This window comes from Palaemon carinicauda, chromosome 22 (assembly GCF_036898095.1).
Source record: "Palaemon carinicauda isolate YSFRI2023 chromosome 22, ASM3689809v2, whole genome shotgun sequence".
Lineage (NCBI taxonomy): Eukaryota > Metazoa > Arthropoda > Malacostraca > Decapoda > Palaemonidae > Palaemon > Palaemon carinicauda.
This window is the reverse complement of record NC_090746.1, coordinates 114,113,721-114,122,149: the sequence shown is the minus strand read 5'-3', so window position 1 is coordinate 114,122,149 and position 8,429 is coordinate 114,113,721. Positions and strand designations below refer to the sequence as shown.

At 34.6% G+C, this 8,429-nt stretch overlaps 1 protein-coding gene across 2 annotated transcripts in view; it reads left to right on the top strand.

Moving 5' to 3' along the window:
• The first annotated feature begins 556 nt into the window (after positions 1-556).
• Positions 557-8,429, top strand: part of LOC137616699 (spondin-1-like) — a 1,052,831-nt gene continuing 1,044,958 nt past the window's right edge. For both annotated transcript variants that reach the window (XM_068346694.1, XM_068346693.1), the window contains exon 1: positions 557-868. The gene's annotated coding sequence lies outside the window, so the exon portion shown is untranslated. The remainder of the gene's footprint in view (positions 869-8,429) is intronic.

Sequence of the window (8,429 nt, the reverse complement as noted above, 5' to 3'; positions counted from 1 at the left end):
ACATACATATATAATGTAGTGATAGAATAAGCAAAAACCTCTTAAGGACAAAGATCTTTGCATTGAAATATACAAGGTTTATATAACTATTTGAAATGAATTTCATTATTCATTTTGTGTTGATAGTGAAATTGTTCACCAGGGTATTGTGAAAATAATGTTAGACCTTCTAAAAACCAGACTGATCAAAATTATTTCATAATCTGGATGATTTTGGTTACTGAGACCTTACATCAGTATGAAAACACTGGTCGACAAATATGTCGAGTGACACTGTTGAGGTGCCAAGTTGTAAACACTCGAGTTTTATCTTCTGTATGGTCTCGATGTGACACTAATAAATCTATATTTATTCAATTGATAATACTTAAGGAATGTACAGGGTAAAAGTGTATAGAATTGAATACAAATGAACCTGCAAGACCTGGCTTCTGCGAGGGAGTTTTTCCTTAGAGGTAGAACAAGGTGCCAGCGGTCCCTCCTCCTCTCAACTCCTCCTCCTCCTCCTCCTCCTCCTCCTCAGTGGCACTGTGGCACAGTGGTCGGCCTAGCAGACTAGCAGAGTGTTAGTCTGTTGGTAGACACGGTCCGAGAAGCACGAAGTTCTATTACAGTGTGTCTGTCTCTCTGTTCCTTGCTTACCTCGTTCTCATTCGTTGTTTCTGACTCACTCCGCAGTTTTATTTCTCGAGAGTGAACGAAAGGTGGGGTCATCTTTCCCCGTCTATTACAAAGAGTGATTTTGTTATAACGGCTTCGCTGAAGTTTGACGTTTCGTAATAACAACAAAACGTTCGCCCTATTTATAGGCAAAAAACTTCTGTGATCTATTTATAGATTGCGTTTACCTGGAGGAGACGATTCAAAGGTAAGTCTTCGAACGTCAAAGAGTATGTGGGGGATATTTTGGCACCTGCAGTTAGCATTCCAACCCCTGTCCTGGGAGTCGGGTCATTAATATGAGGGAAGTTATTTTTGAATGCAGATGGCAAGTTTTACATAAATGAATGTCTTGAGATTTTCATTAAGTATTCTATATGTCTCAAGACATTTGCAAGTGAATAGTTAATTTTAACGATTTTTATAATGTTTTGGGAATGTAAAGACTTTTGTTATTTTTTATGTTTATATTTTTTCGTTACATTGTACGTGGATCATTAAGTTGAGAATTATAAGATTTTCTTATAAAGGGTGAATATATGGATCAATCCTGCAGGTTATGGAAAACAGTTTCGCCGTAATATAAATTGATGACAAACCTGAACTAGCTCACTCCCCCTTTTGCGTTCGCAATTGACTTCCACGAGTAACACACGTGCCAGAGGGCAAGCTGGAGAACCAAATGAGGGGATACGAAAGGTCTTCGGCTCTGTTCCATCTCATTGAAGCTTTTGGAATGAGAGAGAGAGAGAGAGAGAGGGAGAGAGAGAGAGAGAGAGAGAGAGAGAGAGAGAGAGAGAGAGAGAGAGAGAGAGAGAGTCGTCTTAAATGTTAACTTGTTAGTTTGTATTGTAAAAAATCTGTTTAGAACCCAGCAAAAATTAGAAGAATTTTTAGTTATAAGTTCATTTTTAAAAAAAAAAAATTGTTATACACTGGCAATGTATTGTAAAGAAACTATTGCGAAATGAAGTTTTCTCGCACAGTTAGATAGAAAAAATCTGCTGTTTCAAATTCGATCAAATTCATCACATCGTTTCATTATTATCAATATCATATCTCTTAGGACGACAAAAGAATGTGCACTCATTAAAATATGTCTATAATCATTAAATAAACTTAAATATCAAATGAATGACAATAAACACCTAAGACAAAAAAAAAAAAAAAAAGACAAAAAAATCTCATAATTGTGAAACCAACTTCACCATGGAATACTGACTGAATATTCTCAGGAGAGACAAAACGGAGATAACCAAGCTAATTACTGTTGTATGGAGGGAACTTGTATGTTTAGAGATGGGGCAAGTTTAAACGCCTAGGCTTCCTTCAAATAATCAAGTTTAGCGTAGCTGACTTGGTTCCTTTACGAATCCATCGGTGTCATTCAGTAACATACTATTTGAATGTGATTTGGATGCTCAACCATGCTAGGTTTCAATATTTTTTACATTTGTTGTTAATTTGTATTTTAATATTTATTTTCTTGATGCGAGGATATTCTTTCTCCTTTAGCCCATGGAAATGTTGGGATTTAATAGTGTTTTTTTTTAAAAGGCAATTTAGTTTCTTTTTCAAACATGTGATGTGAGTTACTGATAGTCGACACCTTTAGTGAGAAAGGCGTTTGTTGTAATCAGTTCGTTATGAATAAGAGTTTTCTGGCAATTTATGGACGATAAAGTTGAAGAAAGAGATGTAGGAGACCTAAAATTCGGTGATTGATATATAGTGTAATGTTTGTGGACATTATTATTATTATTATTATTATTATTATTATTATTATTATTATTATTATTATTATTATTATTATTATTATTAGCTAAGCTACAATCCTATTAAGAAATGCATGATGCTATAATCCCAAACGCCTCAATAGGGAAAGATAAACCAACGAGAAAGAAAAATAGGAAAATATATATACTGTATGAGAGTTACTGAATGATTAATATAAAATATTTCAAGATCAGTTGCAACGTTAAAATGATCTGTCATAAGTTATGAAGACAAACACAAATTCATCTATCTATCTATCTATCTATCTATCTATCTATCTATATATATATATATATATATATATATATATATATATATATATGTTTATATGTATATATATATATATATATATATATATATATATATATATATATATATATATATATATATATATATATATATATATATAGATATGTGTTATATATATATATATATGAATATATATATATATATATATATATATATATATATATATATATATATATATATATAGACATGTAGGTTGATTTCTTACGAAAAAGAAGTTTGATGCGTCTAGTAACCAAGTGACTCGTTAAAAAGGGCCACTTTCCAAAGTGGGCTGTGGATTGGCACTCTAACGGTGTGGGTATACGAGTGTGTTGTCGTTGTCCGGGTATTGGAGGTTTGGGGGTTGGGGTTAAGCATGTGGATCGTTTGATTGATATTAATTCTACTGTGAGTAGTATCTGTAGAAACGACTGTTCCTTACTTGAGAGAGAGAGAGAGAGAGAGAGAGAGAGAGAGAGAGAGAGAGAGAGAGAGAGAGAGAGAGAGAGAGAGAGAGAGAGAGAGAGAGAGAGAGAATATTTTACTCTTACCATTGATGCTTGTAAGCAAATGCTTCGTCAAAGTCGTTTAGTATATGATGGATTGTTGGCTTCGCAAAATTCAAAGATATTCCGGAGCTGAAGGATATGTATTCACCCTTGTCTGTTTCGTCTGTTTGTTAGTTTATTCATTTGTTTGAAAACAACTTTACAAAAAAAAAAAAACACCGTACCGATTTTGTTCAAACTTTGTAATCATATTGGATATGACCCAAGGATGAATCTGTAACATCTTGTATGAAATATATCAAAGTACAGTACGCAGCAGTACTTTGAAAATAATCGCAATCTTAAGTACGGTAAATGGTAAATATTTTGTTTATGAACATTGCGCAAAAACTACAGAACCAATTTCAGCGAAATTTGGTAGACGTGTGGAGTACGACCCACGGAAAAAGTCCATTATGTTTTGAAGAAAGTACATCGATTTACGCGCAAAATAAGACTGCTTGGCGTGGCGAAGGCATGCTCTCTACCGAGTGTCTACTAGTTTAGACTGAAATGGTCTTCATCCCTATATCTATATTTTGAATTGTAGTTTTAACAAATGTTTAAATTGTAATGCGGCCCAGAAATATTTGGGACTGTTATAAGAGTTTCAAGTTCTCTAAATTTAGAAATGTTTTGATAATTTTGAAATTTATTGCAGTTTTGGCTATTGTACAATTGCTTCATGTCTATAAGTTAGTTACCTCAGTAATATAAAATCCTTATAATTAAGCATCATAAACGTGTTTACGTCAACTTTTCCCGTTATTGAGTAAAAGTGGAATGAGAGTATATGAAAGGACTTTAAAGATTTAAAAGGCCGCTCATGAATGGCAGAGGCAAGAGACAATGACATTGCCCTAGCAAGCAGGACAATGCACTAGAGACTGACCACACATACAGACATATATATATATATATATATATATATATATATATATATATATATATATATATATATACACACACATATATACAGTATATATATACATATATATACAGTATATATATACATATATATACAGTATATATATATATATATATATATATATATATATATATATATATATGTATATATATATATATATACACACATACATACATACATACATACATACATATGATCAGCCCACAAGCCTCCTCTTCGCCCAAGGTAGGACCAGGGAGGGCCAAGAATGGCTGTAGTAGTGCAGATGTCTTGGCAGATAAACCTTTAGGCTCCCGCAAGCCCCCATCCTTTGCTCACAATAATGGTGAAGTTGTAGCGAAAATAGGAACATACGAGTTTCAGTGGCACTCAAACCTCAGTGTGGTGATCACCAGACAAGGACGTTACCAACAGGCCACCACTTACTTGCTGTATATGGAAGGTCTTGCTATTTTATGTACTTCTGGGCAATATCTGAACTAGTTTCATGAGGCTCTGGCAGCAGTCTTTCCAGGTTAGGGTGGCCAATGGCTCTTGCAAAATGTACTCAATATTGATGTTCCTTCTAGATATTGGTTATAGTAGTCCATTTCAACTTTTGACAAGGGGCTCTTTGACTTATCGTCATATGAATATCAGTTATGTATCAATATATTGTATGAACCCTACATTGAAACCTATTAACCCTCGTATCTTTTTTTTTTTTTTTTTTTTTTTTTTTTTTTTTTTTTTTTTACCGACTAGCCCTCCTATCTCCGTTTTTAAATCTTCTAACCCACCTAACCCCTATTCTAAACCGACCAGCCCACGTGTCCGCTTTTGAAAACTTACTAACCCGCCCTTTTTTTTTAGTCTACTAACCCACCTATTCCCCCTTTTTAAATCAATCAAGCCACCTACCTCCTTGTTAAAACATAATAAACCACATATCCCCCATTTTAAACCTGTTAACCCTTTTATTCCCGTTTTTTAAACCTACAAACGCACATATTCCCTTTTTTAAACTTCCTAACACTTACTTTTTTTTAAACTCCAGCCCCCACCTATCCCCCTATTTTAAAACTCCAATTTTATTTTTTTAACACTAACCCACCTCTCCACCATTTTTAACCGAATAACCTACCTGTCCCCTTTTTAAACCTATTAAACCACCTATTCCCCTTTTACACCTACTAACCCACCTATCCCTCTTTTGAAGCCTATTCACCTACCTATCCCTCTTTTTTTTAAACTAAACTCTCATTTCCCCTGTTTTAAATCTACTAACCCACCTATCCCTCTTTTTTACATACTAACCCACATATCCCTATTTTTAACCTACTAACCAACCTATCCCCCTTTTGAAACCTACTCACCCACCTATCCCCCTTTTTTAAACTACTGAACTCACATTTCCCCTTTTTTTAAATCTACTAACCCACCTATCCCCCTTTTTAATCTACTAACCCACCTATCCTCCTTTTAACCTACTAACCAACCTATCCCCCTTTTTAACCTACTAACCAACCTATCCCCCTTTTGAAACCTACTCACTCACCTATCCCCTTTTTTTAAACTACTGAACTCACATTTCCCCTTTTTTTAAATCTACTAACCCACCTATCCTTCTTTTTAACCTACTAACCCACCTATCCTCCTTTTTAACCTACTAACCCACCTATCCTCCTTTTTAACCTACTAACCAACCTATCCCCCCTTTGAAACCTACTCACCCACCTATTCCCCTTTTTTAAACTACTGAACTCACATTTCCCCTTTTTTTAAATCTACTAACCCACCTATCCCCCTTTTTAATCTACTAACCCACCTATCCTCCTTTTAACCTACTAACCAACCTATCCCCCTTTTTAACCTACTAACCAACCTATCCCCCTTTTGAAACCTACTCACTCACCTATCCCCTTTTTTAAACTACTGAACTCACATTTCCCCTTTTTTAAATCTACTAACCCACCTATCCTTCTTTTTAACCTACTAACCCACCTATCCTCCTTTTTAACCTACTAACCAACCTATCCCCCCTTTGAAACCTACTCACCCACCTATTCCCCTTTTTTAAACTACTGAACTCACATTTCCCCTTTTTTTAAATCTACTAACCCACCTATCCTTCTTTTTAACCTGCTAACCCACCTATCCTCCTTTTTAACCTACTAACCCACCTATCCACCCTTTTTAAACCACCAAATTCACCTATACCTTTTTTAAACCTCTTAACCCATTTATCCCCCTTTTAAACCGTATAACTCGCCTATCCCCCTTTGATAAATTTACTATTTCTCCTATTTTTTAAACTCATGCTATCCGGCGCATTCCCTTTTTAAAGTTTCTAACCCAACTATCCTCTTTTTTTAAACCTATTAACCGACATATCTCCTTCTTTTAAACCTTTCAGACTTAGCTCCATTTTAAAATCTAAACTACCTATCATTTTTTTTAACCTACTAAGACACATATCCCCCCCCCTTTTTTTTTTAACATAGTAACATACCTATCCCCCCTTTATTTTAAAACTCATGCCATCTCACCTATCCCCTTTTAAACTAGTGTAACCCACCTATTCCCCGTTTTTAAACTACTCCTATCCTCAATTATTTAAAACATACAAACCCAAATATCCTTTTTTAAAACTCTTATAAACCTATCTATCCCCTTTTTATAAACCTACTGGAACCCATTTGTCCATTTTTTTAAAACTACTACTGAACCACCTAGGCCGTATTTTAAAATCCTAACCCACCTCACTTTTTTTTTAATGACCCATCTTTCGTTTAAGATTATGCTGGTTACTTGTGAATAGATTGATCTCTTAGATGATTAGGAGAGTTTGCTTATATTTTCATTATATCTTAATAACATATGGAGTTGACGACGTCGTCAATTCCATCTTGGAAGTGGATCTTACTACTGCTTTTGGAGATTTTTTTTTTTTCATTAACTACTGAGGATGGAAATGAAGTGAAGTGAAGTTTGAGGAGCTTCATTTAGGATGCCGTTCCCCTCCTACATTTCTTCTGTTGAGGCAGTTCTCGATTTGGGGAAATATTTAAAATTCAGAAATCGGAAGATGCCTTTAGATCGGTTGCATCATTATCCTGAGTTGGGGATAAATATATAGATACTCAGTTTAAAGAGTTTTTGATGAGAGGAGCATTTAGCTTTAATGGGACACACCACTTTTTAACTGCTGTTTATGTTAATGTAATAATATGGGGCGAGATTCTTAACATCTTTTGATTGGCTTCACATCCTTCGCTTTTCTTAAAGGGGAGCAATGGAGAAACATTATTACACATTATTAGGGAATTGAGCTAATAAGTAATAAAACATCTATTCTTAAATTCGTTGCTCTCAGAATATGTTGAAAGGAATCAGAAGTGTAGACTATGTCCCCATATCTCTGTGTAAGTGCCTGCGACCCCAGACACGTGCAGATGCACCCACCAATAAACACAGACCTTTGTAGATCGTGTTGCCATCTACAAACCTAGGGCGGCGGGGTTATATAAACTCTCTCTCTCTCTCTCTCTCTCTCTCTCTCTCTCTCTCTTAATATAGGTCATTTGTAGGACAGTTATATAAAGTGCTGTTAAAGATAGACTGCAGTGAGAGTAGAGTATGCATTCTTTTTTAGTCGAGTGTGAATCTGGAAAAATCTGATATCGGGTTTAAAGGAAAATATCAAAAGTTCAGCATTTGTGTCATGCTGCTTGGTTTAAGTTACTTTCATCCTAGTTGAATCTTATGGTAATCCAGGGAGATTCCTTCGATTTATTTATAATATATATATATATATATATATATATATATATTTCAGGATACTAGAAAGAATACGAGAAGGAAGGTAGTGATAGTTGACAGATATACACGAGCTGTAATTTAGTTTTACGAAACGAAAGAGCACAGTAGATGCTATATTTTAATTAAGACAGGAACGAGATAAATATTTAGAAAAAAAACGGGAAAATATGATTGTGGTTGTAGATATTAAAAAGATACTAGGAAGATTAGTCAATTTGTTAAGGCTCAAAATTAAGATTTACAAAATAGTTATCAGGCTTGTGCCATTATATGGGGTAGAAACCTGGGTAGTTCACTCGAAAGAGGAGGTATTGTTGAAAAGAACGCTGTTGAAAATGGCGAAATGGATTGCTACAATATCAAGATATAAGAAGAATGTGTGGTATATATGATGTAAAAGAGAAAACTAGGATAGCTTGTCTGAGAAC